The sequence below is a fragment of the Neoarius graeffei genome, chromosome 20 (genome assembly GCF_027579695.1).
Source record: "Neoarius graeffei isolate fNeoGra1 chromosome 20, fNeoGra1.pri, whole genome shotgun sequence".
Lineage (NCBI taxonomy): Eukaryota > Metazoa > Chordata > Actinopteri > Siluriformes > Ariidae > Neoarius > Neoarius graeffei.
Window position 1 is genome coordinate 4,066,698 of NC_083588.1, and position 24,607 is coordinate 4,091,304.

The window sequence follows — 24,607 nt, forward strand, 5'->3', positions numbered from 1 at the left end:
TCAATTTTAGAAATAAAATTTGAATAAAAAATTTCCAGTGACATTAAATATCCAGATTTTATTGGATTTTCAACTTTTATGACAGAAAATATGAAAAAAAATTATGTCACATGAATGCAGGAATGCTACCATAAAAGTATCAAAAATGGTTCTGATTAAAAACAATTCTACAGTATTTAATCGATGAAAAAAATATATTAAATGTCCAGATTTTTAATTTCAACCCATGTTATTTTTATTTAAACCCATATTTTGCGATTGCAGTTTCAACCTGTTTCAGAAAATACATGATTTTTTTGCAGGTTAAGAAATAAAATATGACATCACACGTTTTGACGATGCAGTTTTCACAGCCAATCACCAGTGAACAATGCTGCTAGCCCCACCCACAAATCCAGTCCATGTCTGTTTGTCCTGCTTGGACAAAAACCATCTCGCTGGAACCTTCTGTCCTGGACTGGTGGCTGATGGGACAGGATCCGAAGCGAAACACATTTATACATGAATCTTTTTTTTTTCTTTTTTGCTATTTTTGATTTCTTGATGTTTTTGACAAACTGCACCCAGACATCTCATCTCATCTCATTATCTCTAGCCGCTTTATCCTGTCCTACAGGGTCGCAGGCAAGCTGGAGCCCATCCCAGCTGACTACGGGTGAAAGGCGGGGTACACCCTGGACAAGTCGCCAGGTCATCACAGGGCTGACACATAGACACAGACAACCATTCACACTCACATTCACACCTACGCTCAATTTAGAGTCACCAGTTAACCTAACCTGCATGTCTTTGGACTGTGGGGGAAACCGGAGCACCCGGAGGAAACCCACGCGGACACGGGGAGAACATGCAAACTCCGCACAGAAAGGCCCTCGCCGGCCACGGGGCTCGAACCCAGAACCTTCTTGCTGTGAGGCGACAGCGCTAACCACTACACCACCGTGCCGCCCTGCACCCAGACAACACACTGTGAATTTGACACGACTTCCTAAAGATAGTGTACGTACACTTTTTATGAGCTTATTTCTGCCGGTGGGGACGAGATGTAATGATTTCCGAGATTCCAGCAGATATATCAAGTTACAGCAAGGAAACACACAGCTCGTCAGTTCCCACATTGTTGCAGCTGTCTCTCTCTCTCTCTCTCTCTCTCTCTCTCTCTCTCGTGCACCAAAAAAAAGAAGAGGTTTCCTGAGCAGCAGCTGAAATCTGAAATCCTATTACAAAAGCTTTTCATATGGTTTATTTGCAAACAAGTGTGTCTTTGTCCAGCGTGGCCTTTGAGCCAATAAAACAGCATCACCTGATGTCCTCGATGCTCCACACACCATCACGGGTGGACAGTCTGGATGTCATTCACACTCTGCCACCTCCATTCATTACGTCTGATTTTGATCCAACAGCCTCACGTCGTCAAAGCTCACATCTGTTTCGGAGACTGCGTACTGTGTACCGTGATGCTCATCTTTGTGTATATAAATATATATATATCTTTTTTTTTTCTTCTCTGTGGGATGGGGATCTCCATGAAAGGAAGGAAACACATGCACTTAAATGAGGATGTGTATCTCCCCAGTTTGGAAAGCTATTCTCAACCCTGCCAAGGGTATAAACATTCAAAGATCAGCTGGATTTTTAATGTTCACACACATGTGGAAGGAGTGTGCTTACACATCTGATGAAGGACTTCCTGAGGAAACGGACTCTTCCTCATGAAAATGCAGCAGAGTGCGACGTTTTCCCAAATAAAGGAATGAGTTTCGAATAAGGCAGCAAAAAAAGAGCAAGTAAGAGCAATAATCGAACAAGCAAAAGCTAATCTAGTGAGTGAAAATATCATCAATTGAGTGAAAGCTATACTCATGGGGAAACGGTAATCTAGTGAGTGAAAACTAACCAAGTGAGTGAAAGATAATCTCGTTCGTGAATGCTAATTTTGTGAGTGAAAGGCAGTGTGGTGAGTGAAAGCTAATTTAGTGAGAGAAAGGTAATCTTGTGAGTGAAAGATAATCTAGTGAGTGAATGCTAATCTCGTGAATGCAAGATAATCTAGTGAGTGAATGCTAATCTTGTGAGTGAAAGATAATCTAGTGAGTGAATGCTAATCTTGTGAGTGCAAGATAATCTAGTGACTGAATGCTAATCTCGTGAGTGAATGCTAATCTCGTGAGTGAAAGATAATCTAGTGAGTGAATGCTAATCTCGTGAGTGAAAGATAATCTAGTGAGTGAATGCTAATCTCGTGAGTGCAAGATAATCTAGTGAGTGAATGCTAATCTTGTGAGTGCAAGATAATCTAGTGACTGAATGCTAATCTCGTGAGTGAATGCTAATCTCGTGAGTGCAAGATAATCTCGTGAGTGAATGCTAATCTCGTGAGTGAATGCTAATCTCGTGAGTGAAAGATAATCTAGTGAGTGAATGCTAATCTCGTGAGTGAAAGATAATCTAGTGAGTGAATGCTAATCTCGTGAGTGCAAGATAATCTAGTGACTGAAGGCTAATCTCGTGAGTGCAAGATAATCTAGTGAGTTAATGCTAATCTCGTGAGTGCAAGATAATCTAGTGAGTGAATGCTAATCTCGTGAGTGAAAGATAATCTAGTGAGTGAATGCTAATCTCGTGAGTGAATGCTAATCTCGTGAGTGAAAGATAATCTAGTGAGTGAATGCTAATCTCGTGAGTGCAAGATAATCTAGTGAGTGAATGCTAATCTCGTGAGTGCAAGATAATCTAGTGAGTGAATGCTAATCTCGTGAGTGCAAGATAATCTAGTGAGTGAATGCTAATCTCGTGAGTGAAAGATAATCTAGTGAGTGAATGCTAATCTCGTGAGTGCAAGATAATCTCGTGAGTGCAAGATAATCTAGTGAGTGAATGCTAATCTCGTGAGTGAAAGATAATCTAGTGAGTGAATGCTAATCTCGTGAGTGCAAGATAATCTCGTGAGTGAATGCTAATCTCGTGAGTGAATGCTAATCTCGTGAGTGAAAGATAATCTAGTGAGTGAATGCTAATCTCGTGAGTGCAAGATAATCTAGTGAGTGAATGCTAATCTCGTGAGTGAAAGATAATCTAGTGAGTGAATGCTAATCTCGTGAGTGCAAGATAATCTAGTGAGTGAATGCTAATCTCGTGAGTGAAAGATAATCTAGTGAGTGAATGCTAATCTCGTGAGTGCAAGATAATCTCGTGAGTGCAAGATAATCTAGTGAGTGAATGCTAATCTCGTGAGTGAAAGATAATCTAGTGAGTGAATGCTAATCTCGTGAGTGAAAGATAATCTCGTGAGTGCAAGATAATCTCGTGAGTGAATGCTAATCTCGTGAGTGAAAGATAATCTAGTGAGTGAATGCTAATCTCATGAGTGAAAGATAATCTAGTGAGTGAATGCTAATCTCGTGAGTGCAAGATAATCTAGTGAGTGAATGCTAATCTCATGAGTGAAAGATAATCTAGCTAGCAAATGCTAATCTCGTGAGTGAAGGGCAGTCTGGTGAGTGAGAGCTAATTTAGTGAGTGAAAGATAATCTAGTTTGTGAAAGGTACTGAGAGAAAGGTAATCTCATGAGTGAAAGATAATCTTGAAACAAACAAAGGGAACTCGCACACCTATATGCCGATGTAATAATGTAATAATTTATTACATCGGCATATAGGTGTGCGAGTTCCCTTTGTTTGTTTCTAGTTATTCTATTGGAACTTACGCACCCACCAGGTATCAAATTTAAAGGCGCGGTACCTTCATTGGAAAGCACGTTGAAAGATAATCTTGCTCATGAATGTTAATCTCGTGGGTGCAAGATAATCTAGCTAGTGAATGCTAATCTTGTGAGTGAAAGATAATCTAGTGAGTGAATGCTAATCTCGTGAGTGAAAGATAATCTAGTGAGTGAATGCTAATCTCGTGAGTGAAAGATAATCTAGCTAGCAAATGCTAATCTCGTGAGTGAAGGGCAGTCTGGTGAGTGAGAGCTATTTTAGTGAGTGAAAGGTCATCTCATGACTGAAAGCTAACCAAAGGAGTGAAAGGTAATCTAGTTAGCGAATGGTAATCTCGTGACAGAAAGGAAATCTAGTGAGTGAAAGGCAGTCTGGTGAGTGAAAGCTCAATCTAGTGAGAGAAAGCTAATCTCAGGGATGAGAGTTTTCCGCTTTTCGGCAGATTTCCGCTTTTTCTGAGTAATATTATGCCAAATCTGTTGAGAAATTTTTTTTATTAATTTCAGGGGGTTGGGGTATGTTCCTTCATGCTGTTCAAACTTTATTAACTTTAATGATGTTTACACATTATTTGTAAGTCGCCATCTTTAGTCTCATTTAATCTCGTTGAATGTGATGTAAAATTCGTTATCTACATTGTTATTGGTCAAAACATTGATGTCGAGACCATAATAGCCAATCAAAACAGTTTTTACAAAGACACCCACACCCGCTTTCTTTTATCAAAACTTACACATGTTCGCGAGCTGCATATCAAAAATACTTTCCTCTAATCGGCGTTTTTTCTCAAGATGCCGAATACTATTGACAAGCGAGATGAAGCGAAGGAACGTGAAATTGATGCTGGTATAAAAAACAAGTTTAGCAAAGCAAAAGGAAAGCGAGAGAGGAGTGTGTGAGAGAGCAGAAGAGAGCCGGGTTAGAGCATGTAAAAACACAGGAGGCGCTGGCTAATGAAAGAAAAAGGAAAAAAGAGAGGACTGATGAGCTTTTGGCTTTGGCCAAGAAGCTGAAGTCTAAATGATCAAATGAAAATTTGTTTCAAAAATAACTGGGAACTGTAAATAACTTTTAACTGTAAAAAGTGTAAATAGACATTTTCCTTTTGAAGAAAACATACGAGTGATGTGGACAGTAAGATAAAGACAGTCCCCATAAAATATGCATTTGTTTGATTCAATACACTGAATATATGATAATTTGAATTATAGCTGGCAGTGTTGATAACTGTATAACTTTAAAGTTTAAATAGACATTGTGAAGAAATCATATACAAGTAATGTGGACATTAGGAAAAGGTCAGTTTCCATAAGATATGAATGTTTTTATTTAATTCAGTATATTGAATATGAAAATTTGAATTATTAATGGAACTGTAAATAACTATGAATTTTAATCGACATTTTTTAGAAAAACAAGTGATGTTGACAATGGGTAATAACCAGTCCCCATAAAATGTAGATATTTTGAATTAATGCAATACACAGATTGATTTTGGTACATATTGTTCTATATAAGTGTTTTTATTTCAATAAGTATTAAAATAGGCATCAGGTGTTTTAATTCACTACAGCTCAGATTGCAGGAAATAGGGTGTGTAAGGTCTCATTTTGAAAAAAAATTCCCGGGGGGTTCCCCCGGACCCCCTTATTACAGATTTTCTGCTTTTTTCATCAGCACCCACTCTCATCCCTGTAATCTAGTTCATGAATGCGAGTGAGAGAAAGGTCATCTCGTGAGTGAAAGATAATCTCGCTAGCGAATGATAATCTCGTGAGTGAAAGATAGTCTAGCTACTGAATGCGAATCTTGTGAGTGAAAGATGATCTAGTTACCGTAGCTAATGCTAATCTCATGAGTGAAAGATAATCTAGCTAGCGAATGCTAATCGTGAGTGAAAGATAATCTAGCTAGCGAATGCTAATCTCATGAGTGAAAGATAATCTAGCTAGCGAATGCTAATCTCGTGAGTGAAAGATAATCTAGCTAGCGAATGCTAATCTTGTGAGTGAAAGATAATCTAGCTAGTGAATGCTAATCTTGTGAGTGAAAGATGATCTAGTTAGCTAATGCTAATCTCGTGAGTGAAAGATAATCTAGTTAGCTAATGCTAATCTCGTGAGTGAAAGATAATCTAGCTAGCGAATGCTAATCTTGTGAGTGAAAGATAATCTCGCTAGTGAATGCTAATCTCGTGAGTGAAAGATAATCTAGCTAGTGAATGTGAATCTCGTGAGTGAAAGGCAGTCTGGTGAGTGGCAGCTAATTTATTGAGTTTTTAATTTAATTTATAGATAATCTAGTGAGAGAAAGATAATCTAGTCTGTGAATGGTAGTGAGAGAAAGGTAATCTCATGAGTGAAAGATAATCTTGCTCGTGAATGCTAATCTCGTGAGTGAAAGATAATCTAGCTACTGAATGCTCATCTTGTGAGTGAAAGATGATCTAGTTAGCTAATGCTAATCTCGTGAGTGAAAGATAATCTAGCTACTGAATGCTAATCTCGTGAGTGAAAGATAATCTAGCTACTGAATGCTCATCTTGTGAGTGAAAGATGATCTAGTTAGCTAATGCTAATCTCATGAGTGAAGGATAATCTAGCTAGCGAATGCTAATCTTGTGAGTGAAAGATAATCTAGCTAGCGAATGCTAATCTTGTGAGTGAAAGATAATCTAGTTAGCTAATGCTAATCTCGTGAGTGAAAGATAATCTAGTTAGCTAATGCTAATCTCGTGAGTGAAAGATAATCTAGTTAGCTAATGCTAATCTTGTGAGTGAAAGATAATCTAGCTAGCGAATGCTAATCTTCTGAGTGAAAGATAATCTCGCTAGTGAATGCTGATCTCGTGAGTGAAAGATAATCTAGCTAGTGAATGTGAATCTCGTGAGTGAAAGGCAGTCTGGTGAGTGGCAGCTAATTTATTGAGTGAAAGATAATCTAGTGAGAGAAAGATAATCTAGTCTGTGAATGGTAGTGAGAGAAAGGTAATCTCATGAGTGAAAGATAATCTTGCTCGTGAATGCTAATCTCGTGAGTGAAAGATAATCTAGCTACTGAATGCTCATCTTGTGAGTGAAAGATGATCTAGTTAGCTAATGCTAATCTCGTGAGTGAAAGATAATCTAGTTAGCTAATGCTAATCTCGTGAGTGAAAGATAATCTAGTTAGCTAATGCTAATCTCGTGAGTGAAAGATAATCTAGCTAGTGAATGCTAATCTCGTGAGTGAAAGATAATCTATTTAGCTAATGCTAATCTCATGAGTGAAAGATAATCTAGTTAGCTAATGCTAATCTCGTGAGTGAAAGATAATCTAGCTAGTGAATGCTAATCTCGTGAGTGAAAGATAATCTAGCTAGTGAATGCTAATCTCGTGAGTGAAAGATAATCTAGCTAGTGAATGCTAATCTCGTGAGTGAAAGATAATCTAGTTAGTTAATGCTAATCTAGTGACAGAAAGGTAATCTAGTGAGTGAAAGGCAGTCTGGTGAGTGAAAGCTCAATCTCATGAGTGAAAGATAATCTAGTGAGTGAACGGTCATCGAATTAGTGAAAATTAATCTGGTGAGAGAAAGGGAATCAAGTGAGTGAATGCTCATTTAATGAGTGAATGCTAATCTGGTGAGTGAAAGTTAATTTAAATGAAAGGTAATCTCATCCAACAAATGTACACTGTCTGGTTGATAATGACCAGAGGGCAGTTTTTCTTCTGAAAGCCCTGATTTAATGCGAACCTCGCGAGCAAAAGGAGTGATTGAAAGCTAACTTCACAAGACAAGTAAATTCACCAGTTTTCACCACCGTAAAACATGATTGTGCAAAACGTCAACAGGTAAACTTGTTCATCATCCAGAAATTGCAGTTTCCCCATTTGTAAACCTGAGTTATTTTTTATGTTTCTTTTTGTTTTGAGGAATCGGACCATATGAAGAGATTCTCACGTTGTGTGGGTGAGCACCATCAGATAGTGGCAGGAGCTGAACACTCTCAGTCTGAGTGGGTGGATAAAAAAAAAAAAACATTGAAAAAGCTTGTTGATCCGATTATTTTTGCTCTCAGTTTACATCAACGTTGCCAGGAGCGACAGCGAAAACAGTCACCACATTGTCCATGCAAACGAAAAGAAACCATACATTTACCTCCTGAATCACATGGAGAACAATTATCATTATCATTATCATTCATATAAAGGAGGGATGTCTGAGAACAAAAATGCTCTTTCATGACTGAATCTTTCGCATACACACCAGCAGTGGATTGTGTGAAAGCTGGAGAAAAAGATGTTTTGATTGAATGTTGCTGAAGTAAATACTCCCCAGCCCTGTGGCCTTCAGTCCAGTCATTCAGTCACAGGATTAAGCTCAAGCACCATTTCTTAAAACATCTTAAACAAGCTCTTTTTGTCGACCGCCTTGAGTCCTGGTCTTGGAAGATTGCCCGTCTCATTAGCATACTTTATTAATGGCAACCGAGCCAGCTACGCTAACCCTGTTTTCGTGCATGTAAATGATTTCTAATCAGATGAAAGCTCTGTTATAAAGAATGGCCCTTTCCCCAGGGTAGGAAAAAAAGAAAGAAAAAGAAGCGATGAAGCTAGTGCTCATTTCACAGGAAGATTAATCGAGGCTCCGCAGCACCTTTGATACTCCCTTCCCAATTCAGGTGCCCTCCTGCCTGCAGATAAGAACTGCACCGAAGACAAGAGAAGGAGCAGCATGTGATAAGATAAGGGATCAGCCTCAGGCTGATGATGGCGATTCATTTTCTCCCGTTTTGTGTTTGGAAAGAGGGAGTGGTGTGAGGGGAAGGCCATGGAAACTGGATCTTTTGACCAAAAAGTTGTAGGAGGAGGAAGGAGGGGTCGGGAGGTTGGGGGTTGGCGTACTCCGTGCATCTGGTGGTGGGATCCTGTTATTGTTTTTAGGGAAGGAAGGCTCCAGCTCCATGGGTCCTTGACCAATTAGTCACTCCGGCATGGAAACAGAATTAGGATGAAGCTGTTTTCTCTGTTTTCCCGAATAGGAAACATATTTATGCCCTCCGATGTAAGACGTATTAATGTCATTCACGATTAGGTTAATCACCATCAGATTACCGTAACCGCGTTTTATTTCATCATTAACAGTTAATAGCTCCTTCAGTTTAAGCCTTATATTTGCCAAAACTGTTTTAACTTGGGTTGAAAAAACACGAATTTTGAATACGAGCCATTATCGTGGAGTACTGTCTGATTGTTCACGTCGGTCTTTCCAATCCATTCATGAAACCGCGTCATGAATGATGCCGCTGTACCCGGTTGTGAAACTGAGGATACAACGAAAGATTTGATTTAGAAAGAAAAGCTGCTGAATGCATTTCATCCACTGACCATGGAGGACCACCTTGTGTAAACATCGCTGGGATGTGAGTCTGTGCGACTTGTATATTTCAGATCGTTTTCCTTCTTTTCCAATGCTAAATACCGTAATTTCCTCGATGAAATACCAAATGCTCCATAAGTTGAATTTGAATTGAACTGCACAGTCCAGAGCTGCTTTCCTTTTGTTGAAGATTCGACTGTGCAGATAAAGCTGAGCATTTTTTTCCTTGGAAGGTTGTCAGAAAGGAATGGCGCCTTGTGCTCAGGTAGTATCAAGTTCGCGACAACTTCCCAAGGAATGGGAACTGTCAGCAAATTGGGCCAAGATGTGAATGGCAGCTTGGCTGTCCCACCTAGCTGAGCAGCTGCTCCAGGCTGGAAAATTAACCAGAACAACAAACCTAATCTGGTGTGCATGTCACACTTTCAGCTAAAGTTACACTTATGTCAAGAAATTGTTTACTTGTGGGATCTATTCCCTGGAGTTCTGGCATTTTTTAAGAATTGGACTGGCGAGAAATCTCATACCAAAATTAGACAGTATCAGCAATATATTGGAATGTGACACACACACGTCCCTGATGTTTAGAACAACATGGCACCAATCACAATAGTTTGGGATGACCTAGAACCTGTAGGGATAGGTTCAGACACCTTCGAATCAATCGTGATGGTTTAGAATGACTTGGACCTAGTAGGGATGGTTTGTGATGCAGTATCATGAACATATAGAGGATAGTTTCAGATTATTTGTATCCAGAAGGTGTAGTTTTGAAGGGCTTGGTTCCACCAGGTTGTTTGGAACAAATTGAATGCAGTAGGGATAAGTTGGAATGGCTTGGAATCAATAGGGATAGTTATGGAAGATCTGGAGCCATTTGGGATAGTTTGCAATACCTCAGAGCTTATAGAGATGATTTCAGATGTTACAGACCCAACAGAGATTGTTTGAGATGACTTTGACCCAAGAGGACAGTTTGGGAGGACTTGGTCAAACCAGGAGAGAGAGTTTGGCATGAATTGGGTCAAATTGGACTAAATGGAGTAACCTGAGATCAGTAGAGATGCCTTGGACCCAATAGAGATGGTTTGGAATGTCTTGGGATAGTAATGGGATAATATGGGATTATTTGGACTGGACACGGATAGTTTAGGAAGACTCAGACTTGTCAGGGATTGTTTGGGATGACCTAGAGCCAATAGAGAAAGGTTGATGTGTCCTAGAACTAGTAGAGATGTTTTGGGATGAGTTGGACTCAAAAGCAATACTTTGAGAGGACGTGGTCCCAGTAGATTGTCTGGGATCGCTTGAACGCAATGGGGAGAGTTTGAAACAATTTGGGCCCAACAGGGAAAGGCAGGGATGGCCTGTAACTAGTACAGATAAGTTGGATTCAGGAGGTATATTTTGAGATAATTTGAACCTTGTCAGATTTTTTTTCTGGATGATTTGGACCCAAATGGGAACGATTACGATTATTTGCCTTCAGTGGATCACTTGGATCCAATATAAATATTTTACGATGAGTTGAAACCACTTGGGCCTGATAGAGATGGTAGCTTGGATGACCTGGAGCCAGAACGGTTGGGTGGGTGTGACTTGGACGGCGAAGAGATTGTTTGGGATGGACATTTTCTCTCACTTAGCCCTGCGATGACCTGGCAACTTGTCCAGGGTGTACCCCACCTCTCGCCCATAGCCAGCTGGGATAGGCTCCAACTTGCCTGCGACCCTGTACAGGATAAGCAGCTGCAGATCATGGACGGATGGATTTTCTCTCACCAGTTAACTATGTAATGACATTTTGTCTTTCGATAGTTTTGTGTTTTATTCCCTTGATTCTTAATTGGAGTAATAATAATAATGCTTTGATGACTGATTTGACAACACACGTTTGACCTTGTGACCCTGACATTCCAGAGTCGATTGTCATGACACTTTAATGTCCGTTCGCCCGGAAAAGTGTCTGAACACGACCTTTTGTCAAAAGCTTGAATGAACTGTTGTCACAAAAGCAGTCAGTTAATGTAGGTTCATGTCTGATGTTATGAAGGTGTCTTGTCTGCTTATGAGCACCAATGAATATTTTTGAGCAAATTCCACAATCTTTCTCATAACCACTTGAATTCTGTTCGTATATAGGACGCTAATTACAGACATGTGGAGGCGAAGTGGCCAAGTGGTTAGAGCACTTGACCACTAAGCGAACGGTCCCCGGTTCGAGCCTCGGCTCGACGGGGATCTGGGGCTCGCTCCCTGTCCACCCAGCAGTGAATGGGGACCTGGTGGAAACACTGGGGGAAGTAAGGCGGCGAGGAAAGGAACTGGCCACCCTACCTCACTATGCCGATGGCCCAGGACAAGTGCGCTCTCTAACAGGCACTCCCCCAATGTACGAATCGTATATGGGACCCTCTCTTCTTCTACAGACGTGCCATTTTATAATAATAATAATGTCTGAAAGTAGAGTGTAATATCGGGTCCATTCCTGAAATCCCGCAATCCCACAGTAAGTCCAAATGATGTATCTCACACTGTCTTTTTTGCACGTGCACACACATTTCTTTTGAACAAACACACATTCTTTTAACCCCCTGTGCTGTGTGCGTAGGCGCAACGTGTCGTGTGCATCGTATTTTCTCCAGTGACGTGCATAAAGCTCAGGAAACGCAGGTCACACAGCAGATGTGCCTTCAGCAAGAGGACAAATCACACTCGCTTTTACAACACAACAGGATCAAGCAGAAAGGAACCAGGAGTGCCAAACCCAGGTTTTTAAATGTTCAGTGCAGGGAAAGAGGAGAACATGTGACTCATAAGATGTTAACTGTTTTGAGAATAACACCTAAACAACAGTTATGTGAGAAATAATACAGCATCATGACCATTTTGTCAGTGACTGTATTCACCACCAGGGGGCAGCGAGAGAGTTCATTAACACGCTTGAAAAGAACAATGTTTTCTTTGAGATATATGCAGTTTTATCTCTGCGTCGAAGACGGGACGTAATCTCTTTATGAATCATTTAATTATGCATTCTTACTTAAATAGGAGTTTACATGACACGCTGAGTGACGCAGAGCATTTTAAACACGCCTGAGCATAAAGAGAACGATAATTAAGCCAGTTCAGTGTCTGGTGAAAGAAAGAAAGAAAGAAAGAAAGAAAGAAAGAAAGAAAGAAAGAAAGAAAGAAAGAAATCAAGCACCGAATATATTATTTTCCATTTCATTTCAAGCTCAGGAGCAGAAGAAATGGAAGACAGATGTCGAAACATTCGCGACAGATAAACAATGTTTAAGGGGAAAAAACACTCAGAAATGAAAATAATCAAAGGTGGTGTCAATAATCATTGTCCAGTGTTATTTTTTTGTTTTTATCTTTTCATTAAAATTAAATGATGCGAGTTATTTATCGCACAGAACATCACATCACATCACCTCATACTATTTACCCATGACTACATGGCTTGTTATAGAACATCAGTGAAACAAGCTTGTTCTCGCTTGTTGTTCTTGCAAACTTGTTATCGCTAGTTCCTGGTTTTGTTTCTTTTTTTTTTTGACAAGAAACACAGCTTGTCATGTTACCTAGAAACGACAACATGTAAACGCCCTCATCCTCAAGAGATTTTCATCAAACTTCACCGTATCAATGATTACGAGTGAGGTCTGAAGTCTAAAATTGGGGGAAAAGGATCGACATGAAAGTACGCCTCGAGACACACACTGATTTTCTCGAATGATGGTAAATTGGGGCGGCACGGTGGTGTAGTGGTTAGCGCTGTCGCCTCACAGCAAGAAGGTCCGGGTTCGAGCCCCGTGGCTGGCGAGGGCCTTTCTGTGTGGAGTTTGCATGTTCTCCCCGTGTCCATGTGGGTTTCCTCCGGGTGCTCCGGTTTCCCCCACAGTCCAAAGACATGCAGGTTAGGTTAACTGGTGACTCTAAATTGAGCGTAGGTGTGAATGTGAGTGTGAATGGTTGTCTGTGTCTATGTGTCAGCCCTGTGATGACCTGGCGACTTGTCCAGGGTGTACCCCGCCTTTCGCCCGTAGTCAGCTGGGATAGGCTCCAGCTCGCCTGCGACCCTGTAGAACAGGATAAAGCGGCTAGAGATAATGAGATGAGATGAGATGAGATGGTAAATTGGTGTTTCTTTCACCAAGGAACCAAGAAATGTGCAAAAAATTACTTCATAGCATGACAGTTCCCATAGTTAGCAATAGCCTGGGCCCGCCCATCCTAAGCGTGACGCAACACGAGGGCCTGTTGCGAGCTTAGTCTGGCCAGGCAAGCTATCTACAGCTCTTCCAAGCTCCCAAAAAATCGGGAACCAATCAACTTTGAGCATCTCCAACGGCCCTGGGTAGAGGCGTGTTCAAGGCACTGACGTAGTAGAACTGCGACCGGAAGCCATAGATTGTTTACAGAATCTATGCCGGAAGCGCTTCATTCACGCTTCCGCATCTATTACGCATAGATGCTGTATTGAAAGCATTCACCGGGAAGTTCTCATTGAAAATGGAGCAAAGAGCAGCCCTGGAGGTACTTATTGAAAGGAAGGCCGTTTTCGCCTTGCTCCCAACCGGCTTCGGTAAGAGTTTAATCTACCAGTTAGCCCCGTCGCATCGCATACGTCAGAGGAAAGAGTGATGTGATTGGTTTAAGCTTCGTCACAGCCTTTTCTGGCTTCGACCAGTAGCAAACTGAGGCATTTCAGGGAGGCGGGTCAACCACGGGCTCTGGGAAACGGTTGGGCTTAATATCTTGACCAGACCAATAGCTCGTAGAGCTTTGAAGTCGCGTTAGCCAGGCTAAGTTAGCAAGAGCACCACTGATGACATTTTAACAGTCCGTCATTCGTGTCTCTCAGGCATTTCAACTTGGTGAAGCCCATCCCTCTCCAAGCTTGATCAAAGGACAATTTCGACTAGCCAGTTAGCCTAACCGTGGGGGAAACCAGAGCACCCGGAAGAAACCCACGCAGACACACATGAAAACTCCACACAGAAAGGCCCCTGTTGGCCGCTGGGCTCAAACCCAGAACCTTCTTGCTGTGAAGCAACAGTGCTAACCATTACACCACCATGCCACCCAAGCATTACTTCAGGCAGGCTAAAAACAGCTTACTTGCTAGCCTATGAAATGTTAGCTAGCATGACACAAACTAGCTGAACTGTAATTACGAGGTGTCCCAATACGAAATCTCGTGATGAATGCAGTGATGGATATGAGGTCTTTTTTCCACTGTCTCATATGCTAATGTTTCGATTTGTTCGATGACCGGACAATTTTATGATCCTATACTGTCGAAAGAATACAGTGATGATTGACAATTTGACTTTTAACTGAGTAAACAGTTTTTTATTTTGAAATATAGTGAGTAAAAGTCAAAAGTATGAGTTGGAAGAAGAACTCAAGTAAACGACAGATGTTTAAAAAGTAGTCCTTGTAAATTGTACTTGGTTTGGACCAAAGAAGCTCCCCATTGGTCCTCCAATCCCATGTTTGATCCCACCAGGAGGGTGATCCTGAGTGACCCTTACACAAGCCCCCACTCATCAGGGAACGAGGGCAGTGAAAAGGGAAATACTGATCTGGCAACCCAGCTGATCCGGACCGCCTTTTTCTCCGCATTATCATGGCTCAGAGCGACAAATGAGACCTTGTGTGGTTAACAGGGGTCAAAAGACAGGAACACTGGAGATGGGTGAACACTCTGGGATCTGAGCACTCACAGAATACAGAGGTTCTCTTTGGCGTCGTCTCAGGACTTCAATTCGAAACGCACAGCAGATGGCTCGGGCTTTCGGCCATCTGAGTCACCCAGGGTTGTGTTCACGTTTTCCAAAGTTTATTTTTGCTGGCTGAAAAATCATCTCGATTTGATCTTGGGGGGGTGGACATTGCCATTGATGAGGATTTTAGGACAGTGTTTCAGGAGAATGTTTTCATTTATATTTGTGGAAAGGTTATCACCTTGGAAAGTATTTGCGAGCCAAAACATGGAATGGATATGTTAGGAAATATGTTGTTCACTAATTGCTTTGGGAAGGTCAGAAATTGATCTCATCCTTTGTTTTTTTTGTTTGTTTTTTTATTTCCAAGGAATAACCTGTCCTGTCCCGACCTGCTCAGCCATGTTTCCATGTTGACACCTGTAGAGAATACAAATTCCCACACAAGGCTTTCTGTAAGGGAGTTCTTCAAAAAGACTGCCTCTGATATTCGAGTTTAGAAATATTATAATCATTTCAACACTGCTACATGGCCTGTTTCCAGATCAGTTTTGAAAGTCTATTAACATAAACATTTGATACTTTTTTGCAGCACAATCTCATCTCATCTCATTATCTCTAGCCGCTTTATCCTTCTACAGGGTCGCAGGCAAGCTGGAGCCTATCCCAGCTGACTACGGGTGACAGGCGGGGTTCACCCTGGACAAGTCGCCAGGTCATCACAGGGCTGACACATAGACACAGACAACCATTCGCACTCACATTCACACCTACGCTCAATTTAGAGTCACCAGTTAACCTAACCTGCATGTCTTTGGACTTGCAGCACAATCTGGAAGTGAAATTGACTTGATTGGGATTTATGAAGCATGGTGGTGGGAGCACCATGTCCAGTCTTGCCCTTCCCTTGATTCAGTCATTGCTAAGTCATAGTTTTGTCCTTTCCTTTTCATTAATAATAGATGAAAATGTCATCCGATGGAAACTTTTCCAGGAATTTAGATTGGGAACACGTGGCATTTTAACTGCATGTTGACACGTTGACTCCATTGAAATAATAATTGTATGAATTTTGGGGTGACGGGCCGCACCAGAACTAATTTAGCGCTTTCACATGAAACGGGGGTGAATGCTTGTGTTTTCATGAAATTAAGTTCATTTCAGTTCGAGGTTGTAACATGACAAAATGCTGAAAAGTTCAAAGGGGGTGAATACTTCTGCAAGGCCCTGTATAGTATAATGGGAATAAATAATCGAGATTTCTCAAAATTTTACTGTTGTATTGTTTCTTTCTAAAAGCCTGGTCCAGTTTGGTGTCTGAAGTAGAGAACAGAACCTGAGGACGATGAATGAATCCACGTCTTGTTGCTGATTATTTTGAACCCAGACTTGATGAATGGAATATACACAACTGAAATATAATCTGAACTTAATGGAATATAAAAGAGGCTGTAAAATGATCTGCTTTCTTGTATTCCTTGAAACTGACTTGCTGTGTAGCATATAACATGTTATGTCTTGTAGCTCTGAGGTACGGTAATATCCAGTCGCTGTGGAGACACAGGGAAAGCAGAAATAAGAGTGACGTGAAATGATTTAAAAGTGTGAAGAGTGGAATGAGAAGTAAAAATTAGCTAGTTAACACACACTGAATATTAAAATATATATATTTTTTTGATTGAATATAAATCAATCCGTTTGCACAAACAAACCAAATGCTATCTCGTCTCAGCTACATCACTCGCGGTTCGTTCAGCCAGCGAGTGACTTTAGCGAACATCAGAGACCTGCTTTGTTTCATTTTCGTTAGCTTGTTACCAGAGGTATTGCGAACCGACATTAAACTTGTACAGTGAATAGTTATTTTAAATGTTTGTCATGACAGCTATGTTTTAGAAAGGAATTTTTCATTTATATCATATTTATGAAATAATTTGATTATCTTTTCAGGTAAATTGCTCACCAGCTAGCTAACCTATGCTAACTTGACAGGATTTCTCTCCTGCCATATTAGCTGTTAGGAGGCATCTCATCTCATCTCATTATCTCTAGCCGCTTTATCCTGTTCTACAGGGTCGCAGGCAAGCTGGAGCCTATCCCAGCTGACTACGGGCGAAAGGCGGGGTACACCCTGGACAAGTCGCCAGGTCATCACAGGCAGGGCCGTCGACAGGGGGGGACAACCGGGTATTTTGTCCCGGGCCCAGGCATGAGGGGGGGCCCAGAACTGGTCCCTCATGAAGATGCCATTAATCATTCTGTTTCATTTCAAAATGTGTTGATTTGGGGGAGAAAAATGTGATATATTTGCATTCAATGAATGATTTCTGGTTCTTTTGCCTTTATTGTCTTCGAAAATACATTCAAGAACCCACCTACCACCCCTAATGCAGAAATGGTTTGGTCTTTGATTAAGGCGCCAAATAACACGGCACTATTCCATCATAACGCTTCGACAATAAGCGTGCGAGCCCGTTTGCCAACATGCACAAGTCAGGAGCAAAGAAAAGAGAAAAAGAGATGAAGAAGCCAAGAGCCTCAGAGGCTCACTGCATACATATTTTAGAAAAAATTCAGATGATGCAGCAGGTGGTGAAGGCAGTGGGGCAGCTGAGCCAGGTAAGACACAGATAACTTTTTTCCAGCCCCGTAATGTAACCCCAGCACGCGCGACGCGCTATTCATAATTATAAAGTAGGGGATAGCAGGGTACACTGAGTGAACACTGAAATGCACAGGGCATTGAATTATTTCATAAACATATCGGTTTAATAACACTGTGTTGCATATATCTCAATGAAGCAAAGAATAGCACATTGGCCCGCAATCATATCCAAATGTTTTAGGCACGCTTGCTGAGCTGCGCTGAGCTGGACTCCGGTTAGCTGAAAGCCCGTGGAACGCTGCCTCTTGTTAATTAAACCTTATTTTGTTGGAAATCATCCCGTGTAGATACGACGGCATGTGAAATTGCCAGCTAAATAGAGTTTAATGTAACGAATGGGGGGTGTTTTGAGGTTAGTCTGTTGCAAAACATTAAACTTTCGCTTAGACTGGATACTCTTCAAACAATTCCCTTGCTCAAGTGAAAAATGATAGGCCTGTATGAAAAGCGCAATTAATGAAAGTAGCCTAATAAGCCCTAAATGAATAAAACAACCTCTGTTTTATTGTTGTTGCTTACACGTTAAGATTTTGAAATCTTCTCGGTCCAGTTCTGTATCCAGGGAACGTTGTAATCCTTTTGGTTTATCCGTAATAAACGTGTCAGCCCCCAGGTCAGATAGGCTAATGTTACGTGGTTGGGAGGGTGTCAGTTTTTTTTGTAACATTCTAAATCGAGTACGGAAAGGACGTTTATGAAAAACAAGACAAAAAAAAATACACTGAAAAACTCACTGTACACATCACTAGTGGCACACACGGACTGGCCATCGGGAGTAGCGGGAGTTTTCCCGGTGGTTCAGTGTGGGCCGGCGGAGAAAAAAAAAAAAAACAGTTGCGCGCTGGCCTTTAATATGATAAGCAATGTTAACAGTTTCTTTAAGAAACTGTTAACATGCAGAATGCAGAAATGCATTCTGCATTTCTGCATTCTGCATTAAGAAACTGTTAACATTGCTTATCATATTAAAGGCCAGCGCGCAACTGTTTTTTTTTTTTTTCTCCGCCGGCCCACGCTGAACCACCGGCCCACCGGGAAAACTCTCGCTACTCCCAATGGCCAGTCCGTGTGTGACTAGTGGTGATGCTTCTATGTTCAGATTTTGGGAAAGCCATAACTCCGTTCTCATTGAGGCCCAGTTCCATCCCGTAAACAATCATTTTGGTTTATCAACTACCTGCGCTCAAACATGTCACAGGAGAGGCTCAATGGGCTGGCTATGCTCTCTATAGAGCACGAACTTGCAAAGAAGCTGGACTTCAATGACCTTATTGACGACTTTGCCACAGCAAAAGTCCGGCGCATTGCATTTCGCACCTGAATAGTTGCAGACTAAGGAAATGTTCAAACTGTAAATATGTTGAAATGTTGAAATAAAATGATTGACTGTTATAATGGGCTTGGAATACCTGTTATTTAAGGGTTGGAGTGAATGGGACTGTGAAAAGAGGGGTTGGGTGTGGGTGGTTGCTGTGTGGCGATGTGCGTGCGCGCGTGTGTGTGTGGGGGGCACTCAGATTATTTGGGGGGGGCCCACTCAGATTATTTTGTCCCGGGCCCAGCCAAAGCTGTCAACGGCCCTGATCACAGGGGTGACACATAGACACAGACAACCATTCACACTCACATTCACACCTACGCTCAATTTAGAGTCACCAGTTAACCTAACCTGCATGTCTTTGGACTGTGGGGGAAACCGGAGCACCCGGAGGAAACCCACGTGGACACGGGGAGAACATGCAAACTCCACACAGAAAGGCCCTCGCCAGCCACGGGGCTCGAACCCGGACCTTCTTGCTGTGAGGCGACAGCGCTAACCACTACACCACCGTGCCACCCGTTAGGAGGCATCTCAGGTGAAAATTCAAATTCAATCCAAATTGCTTGAAAGTGCTCTCGTTGAATTCAGAATTGAATGCAGAACAACAGACTTTTTACAGAATTAAAATATGTTTATCCATTCTTGAGATATTACAAATCAAAGACTGAAAAAACGGCTTAATTTTAATTAAACGTCCGTAATATTCTGTATGAGGGTCACATGGTCCAAAACGGGCCTCCTTAACCAATGAGATCAAATGTTTTTTTTTTTTCTTAATAACTTTTCTATTTTTCAAGATATTTACATGGAAATTGGCAGAAACATAAATGGTTGTATACTGAAAACAAAGTTTGAAAAATTAGTAAAAACCAATCATGCAAATTAGTATTTTATTCATATTAATTATGCAAATTAGGTAAAGTTAAATCGGTACACTCAATAAAAAAGTAATAAAAGATTATTTCTCATCCCCTCTTTGTGCTCTGTAGGCCTTTGTATTTCTCAAAAGTAGGGCCGACTAGTGTTTATATGAAAGAATATAAATTATTATTTCGATTAATATTCACAGCTTTCAAGGCGAACCTCGAAAAAACTGTCTGATCCACATCCAGTAAACAATTCACATGAACTGAACTGAAACTGGGCGGCACGGTGGCGTAGTGGTTAGCGCTGTCGCCTCACAGCAAGAAGGTCCGGGTTTGAGCCCCGTGGCCGGCGAGGGCCTTTCAATGCGGAGTTTGCATGTTCTCCCCGTGTCCGCGTGGGTTTCCTCCGGGTGCTCCGGTTTCCCCCACAGTCCAAAGACATGCAGGTGAGCGCTTTCCAGTGACCCAAAAAGAAAAGCACTGTCAGTTTCCTGACGTCCCGCGAGCAGAGTTTTACTCTGTTGTACCGACTTCAACCTGCCGTTACTCCCAAAGTACTGAACAGATCTTAACCAGATACATTTCTTTCAGAAGCAGAGATTATAAGCTTTTTAATGATAGAAAATATTCAAGAGTTAATGACTGACAGGTTTGGAAACTTTGATGAACGTCTGCATGGACAATTCTCACAGCACGGCCAGCGAGAGTCTGATACGCCGACTTTTAGCTAATTAGTTTGAATCAATTTCAAGCTAACAGCTAAAAAAGTTCCACTACACCTCCATCATTTTATTTTCTAGTCGCAGTTAGCTCATTAAATTGATCAGTTTAATCATGTATAAATCAAAGGTTTATATGAATATGCTTGTAATAATATGTGATCGTTTCTGCACAAGGACTGGTATGCTGGAAGCTCCAGATAAACGGATCAAACGATGTGTGCCATCGAAGGAGATGTTTATTTTGTATTTTCAGGAAGCACTTTGTACGAGTCAGAGGTTAAAGCTGTAATTTGATGTTTTCCATCACAGGAAAGTCTTCACTCCTGAGGAGCTGATGCCCAAAACCTGAATTGTTTTCTTTCAGTTCAAGGAGAACTGAAGGCAAATTTTTTATTCTCAAAATTCTATTGATCTCATTTTATTAAATATCGGAACGCATTTTTGATCGCTATTTTGTCGCTGCTATAGCAAGTTATGAGTGTTTGAAATACGCTCTGTAATATATCAGTCCATATGTCAAAGCAATGGCCGTAAATGAGATTCGCTGAGACCTGTGCGAGACATCGTAGGACGGAAATAAAACATACAGCGGAAATCAAAGTGACCGACATCTGCCAACGTCGTCAAAAGACGCGCGCGCCCTCTTTCGAATGCTGACGTAATCAAACCGGAAGTTTTGTTTGTTTTCATAGCAATCAGGAAAGTGTGAAAAAAGTAGGCAGTAATCGTCATTTAAACTCGTTTTTGTGCAATACTTCGTTTGGAAAACAGTTTTCAAAATGGCGGCACTGACACCTGGCTGACACTTCACGTTTCGAAGTCTCGCACAAGTCTCGTGAAGATCGCGCGGATAAGAGACGCCTGCCGTGGACCAAACGAACTAAATTCAACACGGCTAAACACCGAATAGGCCGATAAGTATAATATTTAATTGCAATTAGTTGCCAATACGAGTCACGATATAAGGTTACTAAAACCGAAAACGTAATTGAATAACACGTTAATTAAGAAATAAAGCAAGTTTAAAAATGACTTCAGTTCCCCTTTAAATGCCAAGGTAAAAAAAAAAACCTTGAACCTTGACCTTGAAATGTCATGAACAACAGATAAAAACTATGACCTGACGTTCTTTCATAAATCAGACGTTGTTAGCATTGGCAAACTGCTGTGATACGAAAATGATGGAATGGTTGCAGTGACTCAACTTCACAACACCATCCCACGTTGATTATTTTCCAAGAACAGCATGCTCCCAACCGTGCCATCTGTATCCACTGAAATCAGTGGCGTTCTACCAGAAAAGATAAAGATATCAACAGGAATCTTTTCTCCTTTGTATTGACCTTTTGCTCAGGAGCAGCATTAAAAATAGAAATGTCCCAGAGAACAAAACATGTTCCTCAGAAACAGGATGGAAGAGGTCATGATGAGACAATGCTATCTATATTTGAAACGATTGTAATGATTCCTGGAAAACAGCCATCGGAGAGAATCCCTTAGATCCTGTGTTGTTGGTTGAGGTTTCGCTACATGATGCTGAAACACCAGATGAGGGGGTTATGGAGGTTGTGTGGTGCTCGAAAGAGGCCATTTCCTTCCGTACCGCGTGTTTTGGCTTTCCGGAAAGTTCAGCATCCTGCTTAGCTGATAATACGTCATAATAGCAAAGCCACATACATTAACGCTTTCGGTCTGTTTATCTCTTTAGAGCTGAGGAAATCACTTTCAGCACTTTAAGGAAGAATGGTATTGTTGCGAAATTAAATGGAGCCACAAACGGTTTTGTGTTGTTTTGCAACATTTGTGTTCTTGACTACATTTGGACACACACATTTCTTGACGCTGGTATTCTTGTCAATTCTATGGAACTTCTAGGTAAAAGTGTGGAACGTTGACACTTTTTACAGAAGTTGATCCAGTTTTATGAGTTAGTGCGGTTGTGGAAATTGTAAAAGAAGCCAACAAACAAAAATAAGTGTTGCGACAAAATTCAGCTAGCTAGTTTAATTCATTGTTAGCGTTTTTTTTCTTTAAACATTCTATCGTCAGGAATCAAAGTGGATCCATGGATCCATCTTATTTGTTTAAATTCATGTTAGCTAGCCAATGTTAATTCTTTCCGTAGGTTCACGATTTCTTCTTTCGTTCGCAGGAGCACTGACATGAAAATGCGGTGTTCATGAACATGCAGTTCGTTAAAAAAGAAAATGTTCTGATCCGACGTTTAACCCACGAAATTTTCAGATAACGTGAGCCTCGATTGATCGGCTTAAAGTCGTACAATTGTTGGCGAGTTACTACGATTTTATATTCAGATTATACTGCCAAATTTAAGTCACTTTTTTTTTTCAATTGCACTTGTTGTGAAACTGAAACAAGGAAGTGATTCCAACACAAAGCCATACCTGAAGACAAACAAGACGAGGCATTTGGTAAGGACAAAAATAATGGCACCCTATTTTGTAAAACAAACCAACAAACAAAAATAACTGTTGCGGCAAAATCTATGAGCTAGCTAGTTTAATTCATTGTTGGCGCTTTTTCTTTAAACATTCTATCGTCAGGAATCAAAGTGGATCCATGGATCCATCTTATTTGTTTAAATTCATGTTAGGTAGCCAATGTTAATTCTTTCCGTAGGTTCACGATTTCTTCTTTCGTTCGCAGGAGCACTGACATGAAAATGCGGTGTTCATGAACATGCAGTTCGTTAAAAAAGAAAATGTTCTGATCCGACGTTTAACCCACGACATTTTCAGATAACATGAGCCTCGATTGATCGGCTTGAAGTCGTACAGTTGTTGGCGAGTTACTACGATTTTATATTCAGATTATACTGCCAAATTTAAATCACTTTTTTTTCAATTGCGCTTGTTGTGAAACTGAAACAAGGAAGTGATTCCAACACAAAGCCATACCTGAAGACAAACAAGACGAGGCATTTGGTGAGGACAAAAGTAACGGCGCCCTATAAAAAAAAGGAAGTGTTTGTGTGTGTCTTTTGGTACCTGACAAGCTGCAGTGGCTGGGCTGTATTATTGGAAGATTTAGCATTTAGCGCACGACACACTTCAGAGACACTATTTCATCGTTGAGTCATGAGTTTGTCTTTTGTCTCTCTTTTTTTTTTGGAGGCGTGGCTAAGTGTCAATCAGCTGTGTTGTGAATGTTGGAAAATTAACGATGGATTCGCGCTTATCAAAATACCGACACGGTTACGAAGACAATCAATGTTACGGGAATGTTTTAGCCAACAATGTGCAAAGATATTTTTTCTTGATGTGATATTTTATTTGAGTTTTAAAATTTAAAATTTAAAATGTGGAGTGTGTTTCCTTGTGCGTCCGTCAGCAGGATGAGAAGACAGAAAGAAGACGAAAGATGGCAAAAGTGCTTTTGGTGTTAAGTCTTGTTAAGCCAAGCTGTAATAGAGAAACCTTAATTCAGGATCGTTACAGAAATCTTACGGTAAGTATATCCCTAAAGGAAAAAAACCGAAGAACTTTTCAAAACAAATCAACAAATAAAGTGTTGCATAAATGCTTATGGTGGCAAGTCTCTTTGAAATTAGGAGTACTTGGTATCTAGGCCCATGTTTACATTAGACCGTATCAGCGGATCATCAGATTAACGTTTTTAAAACGATTAGCGTGCACACAGCAACACCAATACACGATTCGCGTGCACACAACAATACCAATACGCGGATACGCTCGGCTCCGCAGGCATCCTGCAGTCCAAATCACTCCGCCCTGAACAGCGAGTGCCCTCTGGAGGGTGCGCACTCTGGCCCTGCGCAGCTCACAGAGCGCGCGAGTGAAGCACACGAGCAGTGATTCGGGACTGAGCCGCTGTGTGTGTGATCCCAGCGCATATCACTTACCACTTGCAAGTGGAAGGATGGCAAGCCTAAAGACAATCATAACTACACAATGGGCAGTATTTGCATCAGTATTTGCATTATTTTCATACTTTTATACTCTTTAATGAAAGGTGATACAAGGCGGAAGTCCACGCCGTTTTTCAGCAGTCGTGTCACATGACCAACGCCAGCGAATCAGGAAGGTGGATGTCACAGTGACGTTGTCCAATGAGGACGCCAGCTAGAGCTCAGCACAGCGTATTTGCGTATCTCAATGTTTACACAGCACCGGATCAGACACGATCTGGATTAAATACGTGGACGCTGGCGGATTCCCGTTTCCCGGAG

General features: G+C 41.1%; 1 protein-coding gene across 1 annotated transcript in view; it reads left to right on the plus strand.

Moving 5' to 3' along the window:
* The window catches only part of septin12 (septin 12), a 123,571-nt gene that overhangs the window by 27,702 nt on the left and 71,262 nt on the right, over positions 1–24,607 (plus strand). The gene's annotated exons all lie outside the window — the stretch shown is intronic.